Raw genomic sequence first — 25947 nt, forward strand, 5'->3', positions numbered from 1 at the left:
GAAGAGGTAAGAGTAAAAACAATCAGAAGTCAGTAATTTACATTTCCATCTCAAGTTGAAGGTTGGAAAGTCAGTTTTTTAGGCAGAATATTCTTGTCCCCTAGAATAAAATAACAGTATCTTTAAATGAGTAGAAAAGTAGTCTCAAGGAAAACTTGAAGCTATCATAGCAACTTGTTGGTGGTATTTTGGATAAAATGTGCAGTAGGCAATGGAATAAAAGATTAAGCTTTCCAAGGCATGCACATGTATTCTAGGTGTTTATCCAGCCTTCCTAACTTCTGATGACAGCAGACCCCATTTAGAGTATGTGCCTCTGTGTGTGGAACAAACTGACCTTGAGTTTTTAATTGGCACTAATAAATATCCTTCATGAGCTCCTGTTGGTAAAGGCACTTGGTGAAAACTGCTGTTGCTATAGCCATGGCACATTTGTATGATAGTGATAAATGTGGAACGCACCAAAAAATGCAAAAGCAGCACCATAGAGGATCATTTTTATTTAATATAATGGTTTGTTCTGTTTAGAGTAGGCAATTTCTTTATGCCATAGTAGTTTCTTCTTTTTATTCACATAGTGAAGCTTTCAGTAGGATAGCAGGAGTAGAATTGTTCTTCCTACTGTTTTTACAATGAGCAACTGTAGTCTACATGTAGCTGATGGCCAGGTGCGAAGAGAAAGATAGGGAGAAAAGAGGAAAAGAAAGGTACTGCAAAATTCTATAATACTGAACTTGTTCAGATAGTCTGTTGTGGTTCTATAATGAGTGCCATATTCTGCCCTTAATTATTTCTGGCTAATTTGAGGTTCATAAGAGTATTAGTGTTGGTTTTGGTGGTTTGGGAATAGTTTTGACTCTGGAAGATTTAACTTTAAAGGGTTTTGCAGGCATACAGTGTGGGTTATTTAAATGGAACATATTATTGGTTAGGAATGTTCTGGGAATCCTAGCCTACATAAACAAATGAGTTTCCTTATATTCTTCATTAAATCTTGCTAAGAATCTACTATATTTCCCCATCTGTGCCATGCTCTTACAAATATCTTTAAAAAGCCTAATTTAAGTTGTAGGTTTCCTGGAGTCTAGAATCATCTCAAGTCATCCCATATAGGAAAAGAAGAATATTGACAAAAAGGAAATTTTTATAACCCCCACTATTATAGGGTCTATATTACCCCATCTTTTTGCAAAAACATTATAGGAATCATTGAATAACTAATCAATGAATACAGCCCTATACTTAGTCAGTAAATAGTGGTGGTATAATAAGTCTGTAGCTGGAAAGGTTAAGTTATCAAGTCCAAACCATAATTTTTTAGATTATATGCATCAGACAACTTATAAGCAGTACATCTAGAATTTGAAATCAAGGACCCTTATTCCAAATCCACCATTTTGTTACCATTGCACTTACAAATAAACCTCTTACATTTTATAATTACTACTTTTAAAAGCACTTTCATTTGATCAAATCTTTTTAAAAAACTTGAAATATTCAAGGCAAGTATCAGCATCTTCATTTAATAGACATAGAAATAGAGAATGAGAGAGACTCTCGTGCTTTATCCAAGACAGTCTATAGAGTTAATAAAACTTATAAGTCAGATATCCTCACCAATTCATTCCAAGCTTTCTACCACACTATGTTACCCTATATCAGGGTATATAATGAAGTACGTATTCTTAAGTTTTTAGTAATATCATCTACAGAATGTCACACTTTTTCTTTTTTATTAAATATTTTTTCAAGTACATGTACAAATAATTTTTGACAATTGCTTTCTGACATTTTGCCATTCAGATTCTCTCTCTATCCTTTTCTCCTCCATCCTCCTTGAGTCAGTAAATAGTCTGATATAGGTTATATCAGTGCTTTCATGATATATGTATTTCCACATTCTCCATGTCATGACTGAAGACACATCTCACAGATACAATAAAAAAAAAAAAACTCGTGAAGGATGTCACACTTTAATCTGCTGTCAGACCCCAACAGTTCTCTTTTTGGCTGTGAATAGTATTTTTTTTTTCAGGAGTCCATTGGGATTATCTTGGAACCTTGTTTTGCTGATAATAGTGTAGTCCTTTACAGCTGATGATTCTACAATATTTATTACTGTATACACTGTTCTCTGATTCTGCTCATTTTATGTTGCCTCAGTTCATATAAGTCTTTCCAGGTTTTTCAGGAACTCATCCTGTTCATTATTTCTTATGGTACCATAGTTTTCCATTATAACTTTATACCTCAACTTATTCAGCCATCCCCCAATTTCCAATTTTTTGCCACTAAATTTATAAAAAATTTTTTTACAAGTTGATTCTTTCCTCCCACATTTTTTCTACCTAGTATTTCCAAACTTTCTTGTCATGAGAACCTCTCCTTCTATTGCAGCAACAGCAGCAGCAAAATATAGTAGAAAAATTGCTGAATTTTGAATCCAGGAGATACTTGAGTTCATATTTTTCTTTCAATATTTAATATCTCCATAACATCCAAAACAAGCCATTTCGCTTTCCTGAACTTAGTTTCTTCATTTATAAAATGAAAATGCTATCTATAGTATCTATCTCATTCATTCTATAAACATTTACAAGATTGTCGTATCTGTAAAAATGAAGGTTCCTGAAGTTAAGATAAAGGTTCCCTCCACTGGTTTTGATGGTGTATCAGTGGAATTTCTCAAGGAGTTTCTGGAGAGGAGTCTGAGAGGGTTGAAGCCTGAATGGGCTAACACCTACTCTTCTCTCACTCCTTTGAGAGAGATTGCTGTCAATTGCAGTACTGATATATTGAGGTCCCCTGGGGAAAAGGGGTAATGGGGAGTTGATGACAAGGTTCCTCTATTGAATAAACCCAAAGATAGCCTCAGTTTCTCGGGCACAGAGGGGATTTGGAGGCAAGCCTTGCCTCAGTGAGGAATGGTCCAGGTGCCTCTCTGTTAAATTTGATCAGATACTTCCTCAAGTGTAAGTCAGGAAGCTGGACAAATATGACTGGAGTAAGTAAAGTTTAATAGAGGTACTGTAGGCAAATAAAAGATGGAAAGTGGGGTTGTTTTCCCTAATGTTCTTCCTAACATAGTCTCTCACCTGGGCAGCATAGTTTCACGGACCCAGGTTTCTCCCTCCCATATCCCAACTAAATAACCCCACAGTTTAATTTATATATCTATCTTGCCAAAGAAACTATAAAGAGATAGGTACAAGAAGGCTGGAAGGGCAAGGGAGCTGGGCTCTCTCTTCTGAGTCCATAACCCCCTTTTTGGATTTGAAGTATCTTCTCAGTTGAGAGGTAGTTGGAGATATAAGGCAGATGATAGGTTTGTGGAAGAATTTGAATACAGGAACAGAATATTCTCTTGTGGCCCTCAGTGAAATCCTCAGCTTGGGAACAGGTCTTACCAGGTCAAGGACTCAGCTCAAAAGGCCCAGAATTCCCTATAGATCTTTCTCAGGTCAGTTTACTTTCCCAGAATCCCTTGCTCTCCAACCAATGCTGTCTTCCCCTTAGCACTGATGCCAAGATTCCAAAGTCCTCTTATGCACCCATCATTACATATCACATGAGATGATGGCATATTAAGTGATATATACATATATATATATATATAATGTTCATTGCTAATATGTAATATTAATATCTAACATAGTCACATTCATTATTTATTATTACTATTATATATAATTACTATAAACATTTGTTGTTTTAAATAGCAAGCTCTAACTAAATCTTCAACATTCCATACAAATGCTTTGCACAAGAGGGCATTTAGGAAATTGATACAGCAATCTCAGCTATGATGATGATTCTCACAGTGGTATAAAAGATCATTTGGATGATGGAGAAGCTAGTGGGAGAAGTACCTATTGTCAGGCTGTTGTGATGGCCTAGACACTATTATTAGAGAATAATAATAATAATGATGATGATTAGTCCCATTAACAGAGTCTTCTCCTCAAAGAATGTCTATTTTTATATAGTTTTCACTCCCGCTTTCTTAGGAACTCAGGGAGTGATTTCGTTCTTCACCTTGTAGAATTAGGAGTACAAAGATAGTAAGCCAAATCCTTTATAGCAATGGAGCCTGGGAGTAGGAAGACCTGGTTAGATATCAATCTCCCATTTCTACATAGTCTGTTAGGGTACAATGAGACTTAACAATATATTAGTTACATGCATGGAGGATCTCACGAGCATAGGACTCTATATATGTATTTTTATTCTTTTTTACTTTAACACACATCGGAACATTCTCTCATATTTTATTATTTAATCTCTTCAATAGACAGTCTGGGAACAATTTGGCAGATCCTTCACTTAATTTACTTTCACATTCAAGACATTTATCTCAGACTGCTCTAAGATTCTTCTGAATATTTCAGGTGGGGAAACAACTTTGCCTCACAGAGAACTATTGAATAGGGCCCTGATTTATACAGATATTGACTCAAGAAGGGTATAAATTCTGACCACAGTTCTAGATATTGGAACTTATTCATTAGTTATGTGATTCTGGGCACATTACTTAACTTCTGTCTTCCTTAGTTTCCTCAATTGTAAAATTTTCCCAGGGCTTCCATAAGGAGCAAATGAGATAGATAATATTTGTAAAGTGCTGAGCACAGTTCCTAATACATTATTGGTGTTCAAAAAAGCTTGTTTTCTTCAATTCTATTAAATAGTTTCCATTAATTTATTTTTTGTTATAGAATTGCTGTCAGGTAAAGGAATTTTGAAGCAATGGCATTTCTTAAGACTCCATTTTGAGCCAAAATAAATTATTATGAATGATTGTATAGAAATAGATGTACTTTTGAAAGGCCATTATAAGCTCATCATTAAGAGTGCCTGATTCTTTTTTTTTAATTAGAGTGCCTGATTCTTAAAAGATTCAGAATATTATAAAGTCCTGTTAACTCTTGAAGTGATCACTCTAGCAGATAACTTTATGGTACTAGCCTAGTGATATTCTTTTAAGCAATTAAGTTATCTATTTATCACAAAATTCCATTGAAACAGATATTTAAGGAAAATAAAATAAAATTCTTTTTGTCCATCTTTTTTGCTATTGAATGAAATTTTATTACTAATTTAATTTTTGTTTTTTCCCCCAACAGATATGTTTTTTTAGTGTTCAGTTCACTTCAAGTTTCTGTCTCTTCTTTTTAGTTTAAAGGGTGAAGCCATTTTGATTCAGTAAACATTTATTAACTATCCACATCCAGAGAAAGAACTGTGGAAGTAGAAACACAGAAGAAAAACAACTGCTTGATCATATGGGTCAATTGGGGATGTAGACTCTATAGGATCACCCTAGTGCAAATACTAATAATATGGAAATAGATCTTGATCAGTGACACATGTAAAATCCAGTGGAATTACACATTGGCTATGGGAGGGGATGGGAGGAAGGGAGGGAAAGAACATAAATCATGTAACTATGGAAAAATTCTCTTAATTTATCATTTAAAAAAATTAAAAATAAATAAATAAACAAACATTTATTAATCCTCTTGTGTGCTCAGTACTGCTCTATATCTGAAAATTTATTTAACACACACTCCTTGCACTTTTAGAACTAAAAGTATTTTAGGTGTGTATGATACATGGTCATATAAATAAGGAACTTTGAGAAGTGGAATAAAAGCTATGATCAGGGAAATATATGAGCATATTTTTTCTTTTTTTTATACCCTTACTTTCTATACTACAATCAATACTGAGTATCAGTTTCAAGGCAGAAGAATGATAAGGGGTAGACAATTTGAGTTAAGTGACTTGCCCAGGATCACACAGCCAGGAAGTGTCTGAGGCCACATTTGAACCCAAGTCCTCCCAACTCCAGGTATGGGCACTCTATCCACTATGCTACCTCCCTGCCCTCATGTTTTCTTTAAAATTTGGCATGGTTACCTGTTAAGAATGAGGGATAAGGAACTGACAAACCTGATGTTCTTCTGGAGGACTTGGACAAGAATTGCTTATGTATGAATGGATTGCAATCGGTATTGTTGAAGGGAATATCAAAATTGATGAGATCACAGAGCCATCATAGAATTTGAGACACATCCTTAGCTATTATCCCATTTCCCTTCCCTTTGATGACAGAATTCCTTGAGAATGTAGTCAGCACTGAGTGCCTCTATTTCCTCACTTCTCACTGTCTTCTAAACCCTCGGCATTCATCATTAAACTACTCTCTAAAATTTCCAAGGGTCTCTTTGTAAACCTTTGTAAATTGCCAAATCTTTAAGACTCTTTCTCAGTCATCCTTTTTTAAGATCTCTGCAACCTTTGACACTGTCAATCACCCTATACATATTTTCCTAAAAATAGATAAAAATTGGTATTTTCTGGCAAGAGATATAGATAAAGGCATCATTTACATAGAAGTGATATCGAAACTGTGTAGGAATATGATAGACAGTAGAAAAAGGATAGGACAATGGGTGTTAGATTTTTTTTCCCCACAACTCTTTTACAGTCTTAGAAATTAAGTATCTTTCAAAGAATGTTTCTGTAAGTTATACCCATCAATAATTACTATATTAGAAATTAAAGTATCTTAATATTATGAAAATAATTTTGATTTTCTGACATTTCTGCAAGGGTTTTAGGGACCCTCAGGTATCAATGGACCACATTTTGAGAACAATTGTTGTAGGGAGGAAGGAGATGGAATCTTAGACCCTTGGGAAATACCCATCTAGGGTAGCCAAGAAATAGTCTAGCAACCAATGAAGAAACCTGGAAAGTTGTAAGAGAATTAGAAGAACTAGGAAAGAGTAATAATAAGAAAACAAAGAAGTGATAGTGTGTGCATATGGTATGTATATATGAAAGAGTAGTCAATAATATCAAATTATGTAGAGTTAAAGATGAAAACTGAAAAGAGGGGAGGCAATTATTAGACATGTTTAATAGGAATTGATAATGCTTGAGAGAGTGGTTAGCAACCATCTCTGAGACTGGGCAAATGATTTTACTTTCTTTGACTTCAGTTTTCTCATCTGTAATGGAGGGAATTGGATTAGATCAGGTATTATTAGTCTTTTTTTGTATTGTGAGCCCATTTAGCAGTTTGGTGAAGGATATAAACTCAGAATAATGTTTGTTATATAAATAATTGAAGGAAATGCTGGATCTAAGTTAAAGGTCAATGAAAATAATGATTTATTCTCACCCAAGTTTGTGGACACTCTAAATTCTATTCTCTGACCTTTTTAGAGTCCATGAACTTACAGTTTAAGAATTTATAAGTTAAGAGGGCACAGTGGGTAGAGCACTAGGCCTGGAGTCAATAGGATCTGGGTTCAAATGTGGTTTCAGATACTGCCTAGTTGTATGACCCTGAGCAAGTCATATAATATGGATTGCCTAGCCTTTGCCACTCCTCTTTCTTAAAATTGATGCTAAGACAGAAGGTAAAGGATTTTAAAAAAATCTGTGATTTTATCAGAATAAAGAATTCTTTCCACCAATACAGATCATTATGACCATAACATAGTAATTATATCCTGGATAGAGATAAAGTGTCTTGTTCTGAGTTATACAGTTAGTGTCTGAGGTGGAATATAGTTCTTCCCAACTCCAAGACCAGCACTATTACTGCCTCCTCAATAAAATGAGAGTTATACTGTAACAGTTTATCAGACAACCATTTACTCTTTTACTTTTTCTTTTTTCTTTTATTATTTTTTAAAATTTATTTATTTAGTCAATTTAGAACATTATTCTTTGGTTACAAGAATCACATTATTTTCCTCCCTCCCCTTACCCACCCTTCCCATAGCCAACACACAATTCCACTGGGTATTACATGTGTCCTTGATCAGAATCCATTTCCATGTTGTTGGTGTTTACATTAGGATATTCCTTTAAAGTCTCTATTCCCTAACCATATCCCTTTGATCCATGTGATCAAGCAGTTGTTTTTCTTCCGGGTTTCTACTCCCACAGTTTTTTCTCTGAATGTGGATAGTGTGTTTTCTCGTAGATTCCTCCAAGTTGTTCAGGGTCACTGCACTGCCACTAATGGAGAAGTCCATTACGTTCGATTGTACCACAGTGTATCAGTCTCTGTGTACAATGTTCTCCTGGTTCTGCTCCTCTCGCTCTGCATCACTTTCTGGAGGTTGTTCCAGTCCCCATGGAATTCCTCCACTTTATTATTCCTTTGAGCACAATAGTATTCCATCACCAACATATACCACAATTTGTTCAGCCATTCCCCAATTGATGGGCATCCCCTCATTTTCCAAGTTTTTGCAACTACAAAGAGCGCAACTATGAATATTCTTGTACAAGTCTTTTTCCTTATTATCTTTTTGGGGTACAAACTCAGCAGTGGTATGGCTGGGTCAAAGGGCAGACAGTCTTTTAGCACCCTTTGGGCATAGTTCCAAATTGCCCTCCAGAATGGCTGGATCAATGCACAACTCCACCAGCAATGAATTAATGTCCCCAACTTTGCCACATTCCCTCCAGCATTCATTACTTTCCTTTGCTGTCATGTTAGCCAATCTGCTAGGTGTGAGGTGATACCTCAGAGTTGTTTTGATTTGCATCTCTCTGATTATCAGAAATTTAGAACACTTTTTCATGTGCTTATTAATAGTTTTGATTTCTTTAACTGAAAATTGCCTATTCATGTCGCTTGCCCATTTTTCAGTTGGAGAATGGCTTGATTTTTTTGTACAGTTGATTTAGCTCTTTGTAAATTTGAGTAATTAGACCTTTGTCAGAGGTTTTTGTTATTAAGATTGTTTCCCAATTTATTACTTCCCTTCTAATTTTGGTTGCATTGGTTTTGTTTTTACAAAAACTTTTTAATCTGATATAATAAAAAATTATTGATTTTACATTTTGTGATTTTTTTCTAGCTCTTGCTTGGTTTTAAAGTCTTTATTTTCTCAGAGATCTGGCATGTATACTATTTTGTGTTCACCTAATTTACTTATAGTTTCCTTCTTTATATTCAAGTCATTCACACATTCTGAGTTTATCTTGGTGTAGGGTATGAGATGTTGATCCAAACCTAATCTCTCCCATACTGTCTTCCAATTTTCCCAGCAGTTTTTATCAAATAGTGGATTTTGGTCCCAAAACTGGGATCTTTGGGCTTATCATAGACTGTCTTGCTGAGGTCATTTACCCCAAGTCTATTCCACTGATCCTCCTTTCTGTCTCTTAGCCAGTACCAAATTGTTTTGATGACCGCTGCTTTATAATAAAGTCTGAGATCTGGGACTACAAGTCATCCTTCCTTTGCATTTTTTTTTCATGATTTCCCTGGATATCCTTGATCTTTCGTTCTTCCAAATGAACTTTGTTATGGTTTTTTCTAATTCAGTAAAAAAGTTTTTTTGTTAGTTCAATGGGTATGGCACTAAATAAGTAAATAAGTTTGGGTAGGATTGTCATTTTTATTATGTTAGTTCATCCTACCCATGAGCAATCAATGTTTTTCCAATTGTATAGATCTAGTTTTAATTGTTTTGAGAGTGTTTTGTAGCTGTGTTCATATAGTTCCTGTGTTTGTCTCTGCAGATAGATTCCTACGTATTTTATATTGTCTAGGGTGATTTTAAATGGAATTTCTCTTTCTAATTCTTGCTGCAGAGATGTATTGGAAATAAATAGAAATGCTGATGACTTATGTGGGTTTATTTTGTATTCTGCAGCTTTGCTAAAGTTGTTGATTATTTCAACTAGCTTTTTGGTTGATTCTCTAGGATTCTTTAAGTAAACCATCATATCATCTGCAAAGTGTGATAGCTTAGTCTCCTCATTGCCAATTTTAATACCTTCAATTTCTTTTTTCTTCTCTAATTGCTACTGCTAGTGTTTCTAGTACAATGTCAAATAAAAATAATAGAGGTGATAATGGGCATCCTTGTTTCACTCTTGATCTTTTTGGGAAGGTTTCTATTTTATCCCCATTGCAGATGATGTTTGCTAATGGTTTTAGATATATATTGTTTATTATTTTTAGGACACTTCTATTCCTATACTTTCTAGTATTTTCAATAGAAATGGGTGTTGCATTTTATCAAAGGCTTTTTCTGCATCTATTGAGATAATCATGTGATTTTTGTCGGTTTGCTTGTTAATATGGTCAATTATGTGGATGGTTTTCCTAATATTGAACCATCCTTGCATTCCTGGTATAAATCCTACCTGGGGAAGACCATTTATTCTTAAATATCTCTTAGACCACTAATGTAGCCTTTCAAAATAGCAGTTACTTAAGATATCTCTGCCTTCTCAAAACTAGCCAGTAAATACAAATGGAGAATAGAGTGAGGAGTGAAACAAATTCAGAACATTTCCAAATACCAATTGATGAGAATGAGAAACAACTATAAAAGCCATCTTGGTGTCTCTTTTTCTGTCCTCTTGGTAAAAATCTGATGGTGCTGACTTCCTAAGCAATAGCTCAGAGGGGGAAAAAGTTGAGCTATGGAAACAAGACTACACAGAAAAAGTCAGATGCAAATCTTAATGAGGAGATTTTAATAAATACCACTGTCTTTTTGGCAGCCACCAACATATGACAGCCAGGTGAATGCCAAACATTTTATCTGTATATAACCCAGTCGTGATCCTTTGCCTGGCGCCTGATACTTGAGCCAAGTCAGGAGGAAGTTATCAGTAGCACAAAGTTCCCAGGCTGTGTTCTGGACCACAATGAGAAAGCCCAGTGGGAGCCCACAAATTTAGGCAGCACCAGATACTAATTCTTATGAGTTGTAGAAAAGAATTGGTAGGGATCCAGAGCAAACTTGGTTTCTTGATTAGTTTTCCAGATGTAGAAACTAAGCAATGATTGGTTATTCTTTCTTAAGTCAATTGACTGGTGAAAGGACCAGTTTTTGACCAGAATCTTCAAGTGGACAATATTAATGGATATTATCAAGGAGAATAGTTTGCATTTAGAAAAGTTTGCCAGTCCTCACTCCCCCATTGACCAATGTGTCTAGTGTTGAGCTTAAGTATCTTTTTCTATATGAGTATTGCTTATATCTACATTCATCATGTAAATTTGAAAGAAGCTAGGGAGAAGCATGGAGTTGTGGGGCGGGAGACTGAACAACAGAGTATTACTCAGAGAAGGAAAATATTCCCTTTTTCCTGAGCCTTTCCTGATGAGGTAATTGTTTTTAGACAGCCATGTGACTAATGTACAAAGGCTCAAAGTTAGTGCCTTGTCTCACACTCTACTGCTAACACTTTTTCAGAAAAATAAGTCTCTAAATCTAGGTTGAATAATGCCAAACTTATAGTAGCAAAATACTGCTATTTCAAATTAAGTTTTTAATTAAAAAAAATTAATGCCCATCTGTTCAAGAGAGTAGCCTATTTGAAAAGAGAAAATAAAACAAGTCTTGGGGAAATAAAACTTTTTTTTTTCGTTTTACATGTGTTTGAATTACAGTTAACTAACCCTGACCAAAATATGGACTCTAATTTATGGAGAGGGAAGTTGGGAGAATATATTTTTACATCTTTTAAAAACAAGTTGCCCAGAAATTACAGCATTTGGGATATCATGACAGTAAATGAGGTTTGATATTGCTCTCAAGTGGCTAGAAAATTTGGCAGTGTTATAGGGCAAAGGAGGAGGCAAATGATTTAGGCCAGAGATGTTCACCCACAAGAGAGCTGAGCAATGAACTAGAATGGTACAGGAAAATCATCATTCTTCCTGAGTTGGCTTTGGCTACGGCTGTGGCACACCCTCTGTGATGGCACCACTCCCTCACTTCCAAGTCAGCCCATGAAATAGTGGGAAAAGAGCCAGGATCTGAAACTCCTCTTGCAGGCATTAGACTCAGCCTTCCAGTATGTCAACTATCTAGTAAGGAAAGGCTGTGCACTTGAAGATTTGGAAATATTAATGAGCTGGTGATTGCACTGATGGACCCCCACTACACTATTGAGGACTTCAAAGGTTAGAACCTGTACTATATGTAGCAAACCCTAACAAGTGAGGTTTTGGACTGACTGTGCATTACTTCTTTTTAAAGATAAAAGGAAGAAACTTGGGGATCTCTGTTAACTCATAATGTTATGCTGATTTAATTCATGTTTATATGTTTATGTGATTTTTTGCATGAAATGTTTTACATACATATGTAACTAGTATGCATATATATTATTTGTAGACAGTACATTTGTTCCTTGAGTAGAAAACTTTTTATTCTTATCTGTTTTTCTTTTGCAAACGTCTCAAAGGGTCTGTTAATTTTTTGATGTGGGTTCCTTTTTTTGAAGAATTTGTCAGAGATTCATTGTGACTGCCTATTAACTTTTTTTCTGCTGGTTTCTTCTCTTTCATATTCCATTCTTGTTATATTTGTGACCATAGATTTATTAGAATCCTTGTCTTTCCCTTCTCCTTTCTTTAAATGGAAAATGATTTTGGATCAGATATTCTCTCTGAATTCTTAAAAATAGCTGTTTCTTTTACCGAAAAATACTCCATAAAAACCTGGCTAGACACAGGAGAAACGTGGCTTGTTCTTATGAGTGTCCCAAGGAACGACTGCTAACATTGCATCCATCAGACAGGGTCTTCCAATCAGGCTAAACCAAACTGGCCACTCCTTGGAAGGCTACAGACTGCACTGAGCAATGGAATAGACGAGGGGTAAATGACCTCAGTAAGCTAGTGTTCCATAAATCCAAAGGTCCCAGCTTTTAGGACAAGAACTCACTATTTGACAAAAACTGCTGTGAAAATTGAACAATAGTATGGGGAAAAATCAGGCTTAGATCAACATCTCACACCCAGACTGACTTGAGCAGTAGAGTCCAATTCCTTTCAGTATATCCCTTAAGAGAGTATACCTTATTTCAGTGTCTAGGGACTAGAATAACATATGACTTAAGGTGGAAAGAACATATACTCCCTGACCTTTTTCTTTACTTTCAATTTTTCTGTTGTTTTCCTTTTACATACTCTAACTTGGGAAGTTATAGGTTTTTTGAATGCTAATTATTAGCAGTTATGATTTTTTTGTACAGTGATTTGAAGCATGAACAATCTAGGGAACATGCATCAACATGTATCTATGTCTCAAGAGTGATGAAAGAGTCATGGGTTGACATCCTCAGTTTGTAGTCAAGGTATAATGTATAATTCATTGGTGGGCTCTTTGTGTTATAAGTCCTTACTGCCCTCACATATGGCATAAGCAAACATTATTTTGCATAAGAAATTAAGATGTAAGAGCATGGTAATTCGATTTGATTTTCTTTATTGACTCAAATGGTAGTGCATTTACTGGAAAAAGGGAAGCTAACAATCACTAGAATTACAAAATGTAAAGCTGACAATGGCCCTGTGAAGGGAATAAGCCAAGAATAGATGTATTCCTCCCTATCAACTTCTTCCAGATCCCTGTAATCACCTGAATTCTGGAGTTGACCTGCTGCCATTGAAGGTTCCGTTTTGAAAACAAACAAACAAAAAAACCCTCTTTTGCTGTTTCTTCAGCATTGTGGGCTATGATATAAAAATAATATTAAGAAGGTTTAAGTTTCATTCTTAATTCTTCTTTATGCCTACATGCAAAACAATATCCTTTTGTGTGTGTGTATAGATATAGAAAAATACATCGATATTTAAGTCTTCTGAGGTCTTGCTATCCTAAGTATACTGGATATTTTCATTTTAAAGATGCTTTATTATTTGTAAAAATAATAATGATGATGATGATGATAATTATGCTTCCAAAATACTTTCAAGTTCACTAAACACTTTTCTCCTAACAAACCTGTGAGAGAGATAGCGCAAGCATTATTATCTCCACTTTACAAGTGGGGAAGCTGATATTTAAATGAGTAAAGCAACTTTTTTAATGTTGTACACTTAATTGAGTGCAAAAATGGGACTGAAACCCAGCTCTGAAGCATCTTTAAAGGGATTGAGCAGACTATAATTCTCACATTTTTAAGAGTAAAACTGAAAATGAGTAGACTTTGTTTTTTTGTTCCTTCTTCCCCACCCTTACCCCATGACATATTTTTTAAAGTATTTGGAATTATTGCTTACTGCCAGCTGGAGTCTCCCGAAAGCATATCTGCAGAAGTCTATAAACAGTTGACTGGAATCACAGTCATAATTTTAAAGTGGAAGCTGGCAAACCTGTTTCAGACAGAGGAAAAAAACCAGCACACCTTATGCACAGAACATAAGGGGCTTCTGATTTTAAAGAATATTCCTAAAAAAGTTTTTTCATTTATTTAATGAAATATTTTAAATTAAGGACTGTATACTGAACAAAATCAACAAAGCTATAGACTTATTTTCTACACTCAGTAATCAGGGCCCTAAATACTTAAAAAAATTTTTTTTTCTACCCTATCCTCCCACTTTGTCAATAGTGCATTGAATTGCTCTTATCCTTCTTACAGTACTAAAAGGAAATGGATGTGGTCTTACTTCAATTTGTATTCCTTTTCTCTCCAAAGTAATGGAAGGGAAAAAGAACCAGAAGTTAAACATACAATTTTCTTCAGGTTCCCCTTTGGTAAAATAGGGATTATTATACTTATATTGCATTTAATAGAAAAACATTTTTAACCTCAAAGAACTATATAAAAGTAAATTACTATAATGCTTTCCATTAAATACCCTATATACCAGTCAAACTAGATTACCAGCAGTTAACTATATAAATATAGAAATCAATGTTTTTGGGGTGGGGGAGACTAAGCTTGTGATTTCACCAGCATAGCAAGAGTGAGGAAATCCCCTACCAATGCAGATTTGCACCTACTCCACAAATTCTGGTCTTAGAAATGCTTTGGACATTGAGAACTTAGTGACTTGTCTAGCACCACCATATAATCAGTATGTGAAAGGAGCAAGACTCAAACTTGGGTTTTCCTGATTCCAAGTGTTTCTCTCTCTCTCTCTCTCTCTCTCTCTCTCTCTCTCTCTCTCTCTCTCTCTCTCTCTCTCTCTCTCTCTCTCTCTCTCTCTCTCTTCTCTCTCTCTCTCTCTCTCTCTTCTCTCTCTCTCCCTCCCTCCCTCCCTCCCTCCCCCCCCCCCCTCTCTCTCTCTCTCCCCCCCCCCCCCTTCTCCACTACTCAGTATTGTTTCTCCTAAGTCCAATGGATAGAACGCTGCTCCTGGAGTCATAAAGATGAGTTCAAATCCATCCTCAGACATTTCCTAAATGTTTAACCCTGGTAAGTCACTTGACCTCTCAAGTTTTTCCAAATGTGAAATAAGAATAGAAAGAGCAAATGAGATCGTATTTCTAAAGTGCCTAGCACAGTGCCTGGAACACCACGGGTTCTTTACAAATGTCTGTTCCCTTTCCCTCCTCTCTCCCAACACATACCACCTACACAATAGCCTCAGGCTTTTGCTCACTCTTCCCTCTTCATCTTTAAATGGAATGCCCAAACCTAGCACATTCTGCAACTCTACCTGCTCAATTCCTACTTATCTTTTAAGACCCAGCTCAAATAGTCATTCTTCCACGAAGCTTTTGCTGTTGCCTTCTCCTCTTCTAGCCAGTGATCATAGGATTTCCCATAGCCTGTTTAAACCTCTCTCATTCTACTTTCTGGCTTCTACCTTATATTTTTAGGCATTTGTATGCATGCCCTATTCTCCCATTCCTATGAGACTGAAGGCTGAACTGCATCATTTATCTTTGTACTATCCCCAGTGACTACCATGTAATAATAGATGCTCTATAAACAGCTTTTGAATTGAAGTTCAGATAGCAAATGATTGTTTAGGAATGTGCACCTCTAACCTTCTCAGTATGCCAAGTTAGGCATCTTGCCTGCAAGATATACCTGTAGAACTTCAATTTAATTCAGTAACTATTTATTGAGAATTAGCAGGAATTCTCGCTGGATTCCATTCGTGTTCTGACAATATAAATATATAAATTTTAAATAGATCTCTGTATTTCATATTAAATAGATCTACATGGCATATTTCTGACAAGTAGATAAATACATAAGTATTATACACAGGGATATATATGCATCATAAAAATATATGTACCATGCATGCATGTATTCACTGAGATTGTGGGTTCCTTGAGAACAAGGAGATTTTTTTTGCCTTTTTTTTTTGAATCCCCAGATTTTAGAACAGTGCCTGGCACATTGTAAGTGCTTGATAAATGCCTATTGACTTGACAACATACACAAATCAGATCCTTGGGAAAGGAGCCAGAGAGAAATGGACAGTGGCATTGTTTTTTGTTTCCATATAAAATAATGAAAATGGTTGGGCCGATTTTTCATTTTGAAGGAACAGCAGCTACTGCAAAAGAAATCTGCCAATGAAAGTGGCTGTCAAGGCAGTCGAAGAATGGGGTAAATCAGTTTCCTGGAGCATGTCAGCAGAGCGAGAGTGAAAAACCAAGTCGAGTAAGATGGGAGAACCTTAATGGAATTCAAGGATGTTTAGAAAAGCTAAAGAAGAGAATTAAAACTTCATCGAGAATTTTCAATCTGGCTTTGATTTTATGAGCCACATTCCCTGCACTGTCCATTTCTGATGACACTGAAGAAACCTGGTGAAGGTTTTATAGGTTTGGAAGCTCCTACTAGCTGGTATTATTCTTTTTGATGGTATATATGTTAACCACACCTTATTCAGGCATGAAATGTGAGCTGTTATAAAGGATTCCAAATATAAGGATTTGTAGGACGCACAATTTTCATAGGGTGGGATTAGCAGTTCAACTAAAGGGTATTTATTGTTAGTGACGCATGTAGCTCTTAGAATTTTTTAAAGCAATGAAATGAACCGTTTCCTTCACTTTCAACCATATAAATGGTTGATGTTGCCACCGGTATTTTTAAATATATTTAAGCAGCTGGTTTCACTTTTGAACTCAGCTTCACCTTCAACTTAATTCTTTCTGATTAGAATCTTGCATCAGGGAAGATGTACACAATAAGTAGTTCTCTTGTGTGTAATGCTCTGAATTGGGCAATGAAGCAGATCAATCATTCTATGTTGAAGATGAAATTTATTGAGCTTCTCTTAATGCATAGTCCTGTAATTGATGCTATTCAGAGAAAGTTCAATAGATACAGTTCTTGTTCTCTAGAATTTACAGTCTAAGAAGGTCTATATTGACCCTAAGAGAGACATGAGACATTGAAAAGAACACTTAATAAACTAATCTATTGGGTAAAGCAAGAGACAGGTGCCAGTTTGGGGATAGTATTTGGAGCTTTCCATGTTTAGACAGGGTCATGTGCTCACATCAGAGGCTCTGCAAGAAAAATAAAGATCTCAGAATGACATAGAAAAACTAGCTAGAATTTAAGGCCTGGTCTAGGAGTGTGGTTTCAAACTTAAATAGAAATGGAGGTCACTAAACTGTACATAAAGATCCCTATAGGCCACATATTGACTTAAAAACCACATTAATATTAACTATGCTTTATTTTTATTTATTTTGTCACCTATTACCCAATTATATTCAGCTGTACTTTCAAGTGTCATGAGCCACATGTGGCCTGCAAACTGCATACTGTGTCACTTCTGGCCTAAACTAATTAAAAGCTAAAAAATGTCATGGACCAAAAGACAAATTTGGATTGTAGATTGTCATTGTATAGTGGAAAAACACTGGATCAGGAATTAGGAAACCTGAGTTGTACTGATTTTAATTACTTAACTCACTTTGTGACTTTGGAGGGTCATGTCTTTGTGGACTGCAATTTTGTATCAGAAGTATTTGTTATTGTTCAGTTGTTACAGTCATGTCCAACTCTTCATGACCACATTTGGGGTTTTCTTGGCAAAGATACTGGAATGGTTTATCCTTTCTGTCTCCAGTTCACTTTACAGATGAGGAAACTGAGGCATATAGGATTACATGACTTGTCCAGGGATTCATAGCTAGTAAATGTCTGAAGCTGGATTTGAACTTGGGGAGATGAGTCTTCTTGGTTTTATTCTTTACAACCACTATTGTTACACTTGGAAAATGAGAATAAAGGTTTGGAAATAAAATGGGAAAAAAAAATATATATATATATATTTCATTCAAGTCACAGGCTTCCATACCATTGATTTGTTTTCTTTTTTGTGTGACTAAGATTTTTGGCAAGTAAAGGATGGATTAACAGGAAGTAAACAAGGAAATAAATTTCATAATCATTATAGTCGTATCTATGTAAGTACAAAGTTTTTTTTTCTCAATAATAGCCACAAATACTTACTGATGCATCATATTCCTCCCTTGTTACAGTTGAAAAAGTTCAGGGAAGTTAAATGATTTATCCAGAGTCCCAAGTCTGATTAGTGGAAGAATAAGACTTAAGCCCAAGGCTCAAATTACTACCTTTGGACACCAAAATGAAGTGTGTTTTTTTCCCGCCTCATCATTTTGCCTGTTCATATTATCTTAGAATTGGAAAGAAATTTAGGACTCACCTAATCTTAAGAGAGAGGCAGTATGACAATGGATAAAGGAAGGAAAGATAAGAGGAAAAGAACAACTATTTGTTGAACGCCTACCACGTACCAGGAACTTAAGTGCTTTAGAAATATTATTGCATTTGATCATTGATTGAGAGCTGTGCTGACATATGGAAGATGTGGATTTTAGTCCTTCCTCTGACATATACTTGCCATGTGACTGGGAAAGTCAGGTAATGACCCAGGCAGCTCTCTTGGACTGTAAGTTGCAGAGAAGGTACTCATATCCTTTTGCTTGATAAAGGAAGTTTTTCATCTGTATCATTCTCTAAACAAATAAAGAAGAAACACATCCAGTCCCTATTTTCATCTTTATCCCTGTCCTAGTCTAATCATTACTATTGAAGAAAGAAAAAAGAACTTTTTGTTTTTATTTGATGGGTGTTTTGCTTCCATTGTCTTTTTCTCAGATTTGAGTTTTATCACACTTCTAATATTTCCTTCCTATTCTTTTATCCATGATTAAATGCAGAATATTTCATGAAAAGAAATATTCCCTGATAGAGATATGCTCACCTCAAATACTGAGGGGTGGGTTGATTTTACTCATTTGAACATGAAGTACTTGACTTCCCTTATAGAGTCAATGGTCTATCTGTTTACAAGTTTTTTTTCTTGATTAGACTTAGAGTTTTATACAGACATTTGGAATGGGGTGGGGCTAAGTTGGAATGTTTTGTTTGGACCAAAAGATCATAGTTTAAATCTGGAAACAATCTCAAAGATCATTTGGTCCAGCCCCTTCTTTTGACAGATCATGAAAATGCTGTGGCTCAGAGAGTAACAAGCCCTACACAGTGGGTAAGTGTAGACCAGGATTCAAACCCAGGTCCCTTTTCCCCTTTAGTACACAGAAAATGAAACAATAGATAGATGCTTTGGAAAAATAAGATGTAGATAATCATATATAGTTCAGTGATGTTTGGAAGCAAGTTGTAGTATTTAAGGAAAATAGAAAGACTGTCTTTCCCTCAAATAGTTTCTTTGTTCACACTGCCAAGAAACCTGAAATTTCAACTTATTCCTTTGGGCTAAAGTATTGAATACAGTTTTACTAATGCCTGAGTTTTTCCAGGGGTAGATCTAATAGAATTATTATTATTAGTCATTAGCACTTAGTCATTATGAAATACTTTATCAAATTAGTCTATCAGGACCTTCATGTAATGGGATAGGATAAAAGAGGAGCACATTTTGATGTGGATAGAGAGACTGAAGGAATGTGAAGGACATTGAACCCTCCTTAAAAATTTGTGCTATATTGGAGATGAGGAGGAGCCTGAGAAGAAGGAAGAAATGCAGACAGTTGAAGGGAGGGGCACAGAAGATAGGCTTCATCAACTTGATAATTTTTCTGTTGGTCAGTTTGAGTATTAATTGTTGAAATTATATTTATCCTTCTGTCATAGTACCAGCATCCAACACTGACTGGCTTATGATACAAAGGAGAAATAATCAATAATCTGCCATTATTATATAAGAATCTTATGTTCTATAGTGAAAAGAATGCTGAAATTGGAGTTAAAAGGTCTATGTTGGAGTCCCAGCCCTATTAATCTTTAATAATCTTAGACAGTTGATTTGAACTCTTTAAGCCTCGGTTTCTTCATTTATAAAATGGGATCAGTAATGCTTGTACCAGAAAGTACTTCATAAATAATGAAATTATTAGTATATTAGGACTTCATTTTATACAACCAATTTTTTCCAAGACTCTTCATGTACGTTGAAAGTCATACATAATAGTGAACCCCACTATTTAATAATTATTTTTCATAAAAACACACCTAGACACTTTTTGACTTTTCTTATGCTTATCAGATCTAGCAGCATCACTACTCTTGTACTTTCTGGCCATTATTAATAACTAAATAGTGTTAATGAAACAAAGAGAAGCACTGTTCTGACTCGAATACAGTTTGTTGCAAGTGAGAACTCCAGACATAGACTGATGAAGGAGCTAATGTTTGGCACCAAACAATGTAATGACTCATTAATGCTTCTCACAGTTAGAATGAGCATGATTGGGTAAACTGCTGTGAAACTTTACACTGCTTGGGAAAATGGTTCAGATGAGCACACAATTAAAACATTTTTATTTTACATATTTTCTGCCTTTATTTTTTTAATTGCCAGTATACCTAAATTTGTATGTGTTGAATTTGTGTAAAATGAGATCCTATTCTACTTTGATGGATCTTTGATTTCATTGATATGGGTACTCCTTCCTGGGCATAAGTTGCAACCCATCCCTACATCCTGCTTTGTAGTTCTTGTCTATACCCTTCCATCAATCCTCTGTGGGATTGTAGGTCCATCCACCTTGCTGAGCATCTTCCTTTACTTATCTAGATATTTTGTGAGTTCTCTTGGAGCATGAAAGCTATCTGTAGGTTATCCCTTGTGCTCACTGTATGACCAGCCCATCTCCTTTTCCAATCATATTTGTCTCTGGTGATATCCTTCCTAATAGTTCTCATATACAACTCCTCAATAGTAATGTTAACTCATTCCTATCATGAACCTCTCCATTGCTATTTGAATGTCCTTCAATGCTAGAGACTGTGGCATTAATGACTCACAGCCATATAGTAGCTCCAGAATAATATTGTCATTAAAATACTAACATCGAGTGTTATTATTAAAACTATAATAATAAAACAAGATATTATTATTAAAATCCAATTTTAAAATAATGTTGTTCCACAGAGAAGCTGAGGGGCATTAAAAGCATCATGCTAAAAACTCCCAACCCATTATGCTGTTTCTCAAAGGCAATCTAGCCAGTAAATCTCTTTGAGCAATTCTGAAAGCTAGAGCCTCTTGCCCCCTTTGTAGTGTCTGAGATAAAATATCCTAATGAACCAGCTCTATAGGCTGTCATCTCATAGTATGTGATAAGCTACATTGTATGCACACACACATATCTCCTTGGATTTCCTTGTGTAAATAGTTAGACTGAAGGCTTCTGAATGATTATTGCTCTCCTTTAAGAGAGGCCCTCCAGTGTTTTTGAATGCAAACCATGACACACTGTATAAATGTGAACAGTTATTATTTTATCATTATTTAACCTTTATCTACACCAATGGTTCTCAAAGTGTGGTCTGGGGTCCATGGGAGTCTCTGAAATCCTTTTAGGGAGTTTATGAGGTCTAAACTATTTTCATAATGATATATTTAAAATTTTAGTATAGTAATTATCAATATAACTCATAAACAAAAGCTCTTTAGAGGGTCTTCGCTAATTTTTAAGAGTATAAAGGGGTCTGAGGTTAAAAAGTTTGAGAGCCACTGCTCTATGTCAACATAAATCCTCTCTTCTGGTCTGAAAATCATGGATATTAATTACTCCTATAGCATTTTGAGGTAGACTTTACATTTCAAGAGTATCATAATAAGCTATGTACTTTTAGCTTGGTAAATTTGTTTTTGTGCATCCCACCCCCAAAGTTAATAGATATTTTTGCTTCAGAAGCCTACTACTTATGACTTAAATAAAGGTCCTTGAAAATAAAGGACACAAAGAGCTCTATACTAGTCATTATACCCAAGGGTGGCAGTAAAATTAAAAAGGCTCCTGAAAAGGTTAGAGAAAACAGTAATTTAAAATACATTGAATTACTTAACTTGGGTAGTTTCTTTTTTCTTTCTTTTTTTCCTTTTAAACATTATTTTATTTGGTCATTTCCAAACATTATTCACTGGAAACAAAGATCATTTTCTTTTCCTCCCCGCCCCCCCTCCCACCACCTTTCCCTCTCCCATAGCCAACGCACGATTCCACTGGGTATCACATGTGTTCTTGACTTGAACCCATTTCCCTGTTGTTGATATTTGCATTAGAGTGTTCATTTAGAGTCTCTCCTCAGTCATATCCCCTCAACCCCTGTAGTCAAGCAGTTGCTTTTCGTTGGTGTTTTTACTCCCACAGTTTATCCTCTGCTTGTGGATAGTATTTTTTAGATCCCTGCAGATTGTTCAGGGACATTGCATTGCCACTAATAGAGAAGTCCATCACCTTCGATTGTACCACAGTGTATTAGTCTCTGTGTACAATGTTTTCCTGGTTCTGCTCCTCTCGCTCTGCATCACTTCCTGGAGGTCGTTCCAGTCTCCATGGAATTCCTCCACTTTATTATTCCTTTTGGCACAATAGTATTCCATCACCAACATATACCACAATTTGTTCAGCCATTCCCCAATTGGAGGGCATCCCCTCGTTTTCCAATTTTTGGCCACCACAACTTGGGTAGTTTCTTAACATAATCACAGAAAGAACTCTTGTTAGGGCCAAACTTGTTCTGATTTTACCAGAATATATATTAACTTTTTTGTAGGTTTTGGGGGTAGAGGTATATAAAATGAGTTTTCTTCTCTTAATTCATTGTTATTTCTGTATTTTCACAACTTCTTTGTGATTTCTTTTCATAATTTTAGAATTTATTTCTAATTATATTTCTATAATAAATATCCTATTTAAAGAATCACAGTCATAGAATGATAGAATTTGAAAGCTGAAGGAGACTTTAAAGATTATACAGTCTAACTGCCTCTATGTTTTAGATCAGGAATCTGAGATCCAGAGAGAAAACAAATTGCCTGGGTCGCAAAATTATTTAATTGCATAGCTGAACTTAAAACTGTGGCCTCCTGACTCCAGGTCCAATGCTTTACCACTACAATACATTACACACACACACACACACACACACACACACACACACACACACACACATCTGTGTGTGTGTGTGCACATGTGTGCATCTACATTTGGTATTTGTGCTTATCTGAATGAGTGCATGATTGGGTAGATGAATGAATGAAAAAGGATTTATTAAATGCTGAGTGTGTGACCAGTACTGTGCTAGATGCTATGAATACAAACACAAAAAGCTAAATAGCCCTTATCTTCAAGGATCTTATATTTTAATGGAGAGGGAGAGAAGAAAGGGAATAAGCATTTATGAAGTACATATTATCTGCCAGACACTGTGCTGAGTGCTTTATAAATATAGTTTCATTTGATTCTCATTACAATTTGGTTCTCTAATACCATTCCCTTTTTATATTTGAGGAAACTGAGGCAGATAGAGGTTAAATGACACATAAGCACCTAAGGATGGTTTTGAAGTTAGGCCTTGCTAACTTCAGGTCTAGCACCCTATCCACTGTTACAACTTGCTCTAGGGGCAGCTGGGTGGCTCAGTGGATTGAGAGTCAGGCCTAGAGAGGGGAGGTCTTAGGTTTAAATGTGGCCTTAGACACTTCCCAGCTGTGTGACCCTGGGCAAGTCACTTAATCCCCAATGCCTAGCCCTTACCTCTCTTCTGCCTTGGAGCCAAGTATTGGCTCCAAGACAAAAGGTAAGGGTTTAAAAAAAGTTTTAAAAGAAACAAACAACTTGCTCTAATTCACTATAGGCAGGGTAAATGTTTAACAACTCGTTTTCTAAAAAATACCCTTTTATATTTAATCTGCATTATTAATATTTCCTTCATCACTTCAGTCTAGACAATCACCAATAAACAAATCAAGCCATGATTCATAACTTTTGCTGATTTTGAAGGATTTTTTTTGAAAATTTCACAATTGCCTGAGCCAGGATGAGCTGTATTCAAGCCACCCAGCATATATGGGCAATGGCCACTAGGAAAAGGTGTTGTTCTGGTCTAAGGATAATCAGAGGGGTAATGAGTGCATCCATAGGGCATTTGATTGGCATGTCTTTTCCAGTAGTGTTGATGAATTAGTTTTCCTACAGCAAGCTTTAGAGGGGAGAAGAAATGGGGGAGGGAAGAGGGAAGCAGCAGATCAGAGAGAAGATGGCCAGGATGAAGCATTTTAGTAGCTGCCTCCCTAATCATTTCTCTATTTTGATCAAGTTGCTCTATTAAGGAAGAACTGTTTAAACAAAGTTCCTACTCCTGGGGGAGGGGGGGGAAGAACAAGTACTGAACTGAGTCCCTGCCTCTTAAAGCCTTAAAATACAGCTTACTGGACACTCTAGAATGAACAGCCTACAGCCAAAAGCACTGTAGATTATGAGATTATAATTATAATTATTGTATCAAGTCAGGAAAGAGAAGAATCATCATGGGTTTGGGGTTAATCAGCAAAGATTTCATGGAAGAGGTTAGTCTTGAACCTGACAAGAAGAAAATATGTGACCTTTCCCAGCCTAAGACCTCCCTTGGCACTTGCCAAGTATTATTTTGTATGTATCATATGCATTCCTTCTCCTCTCGGAGCTATCTGTTTTGTGAGGGCAGTGACACCTTATCCTCCCCTAGTGACTAGTACAATATCTTTCATAGAGATGTTTGCTGAATGTTTGTTGAGATGATTTGATTTTAAATTGAGGAGAAAGATTTAAGATGGGAAGGAAAATAGTGGAGAAGGGCATATCATGAATAAAACATGGCAGTGAGAAATGATTTTTATGTTTCCTGAAGAGGGAACTTTCTCCTTGTTAACCTGTTCTGTACTTTGATGAACCTTTGTTCAATTGCCCCTTTGGAAGCTGCTTTTCATCCTATCAGTTCCATGGATTCTGTTCTCCTACAAGGGATTCTAGTTTCCCTTCTGTTATGACTATTTCTTATGGGCCCTTCAGGGTCCTTATCCATTCTGGTTTTCTGTTCTATACTTGTCCCTTTTAATGATGAGGCCATTGGCACTCACTGTGTTGGTATTGCTTGCTTCTTATTTTGGCTTTTCCCCTCTGCTGCTCCATACACCAGAGTGAAACTGAAAAACAATTTGTGCCAAACCATTCTCTTTTCTTAATTAAAAAAAGAAAAAAGACTCAGAATAGCACTAGACATGTGAAATTCCTAATAGTCCATCTGTTCCTTTGAAGTTATCCAGTTTTAGTGACCGCCACCCTTTCTTTCACAGTGGGGTCTATTTTTGTTTTCTCTGTCTCACGTTTGAGCTTCTATATTAGAAACTCAGTAAAATAGTGTTCTGTGTTCCACTTTTCTGTGTGGTCCTTTCCTTTATGCCTTTATACTCAATGAGGTGACACTGGAGAGAGTTGGGAACTTAGAGGAAGGAAGACCTGAGTTTAAATCATGGCGCAGGTAAACTTACTAGCTGTATGGCCTGGGAAACTCACATAACCTCTCAGTTAAAGTTTCCTCATCTGTAAAATGGAGATAATAATAGCACTAAATAATAATAGTTTATTGTGAGGCTCTAATGAGATGACATATAAAGTGCTTTGCAAGTGTTAAATTGCTATATAAGTGATAGCTATCATTATTACTCCAGCTTTAGTGACTGCCACCCTTACTTTCACAGTGTGGTCTATTTTTGTTTTCTCTGTCTCATGTTTGAGCTTCTATATTAGAAGCAAGGTAAAATAGTGTGGTCATTTGCTCCCTTGGAAGATGCTTTTCATTCTACCAATTCCAGAGCAAATCTGAAAAATAATTTGTGCCAAACTATGAAGTCATTAA

The 25947-nt window shown here is 35.8% G+C and overlaps 1 protein-coding gene across 24 annotated transcripts in view; it reads left to right on the forward strand.

Annotated features, from left to right (window-relative positions):
* Window positions 1-25947, forward strand: part of ABLIM1 (actin binding LIM protein 1) — a 400442-nt gene that overhangs the window by 96524 nt on the left and 277971 nt on the right. Inside the window, exon 1 of one of the 24 annotated variants that reach the window (XR_008913124.1) lies at window positions 9961-11959. The exons of the other annotated variants lie outside the window; for them this stretch is intronic. The gene's annotated coding sequence lies outside the window, so the exon portion shown is untranslated. Of the gene's footprint in view, window positions 1-9960; window positions 11960-25947 lie in introns of those variants that run through there. 24 annotated transcript variants of the gene reach the window in all.

Source organism: Monodelphis domestica, chromosome 1, assembly GCF_027887165.1.
Source record: "Monodelphis domestica isolate mMonDom1 chromosome 1, mMonDom1.pri, whole genome shotgun sequence".
Taxonomy (NCBI): Eukaryota; Metazoa; Chordata; class Mammalia; order Didelphimorphia; family Didelphidae; genus Monodelphis; species Monodelphis domestica.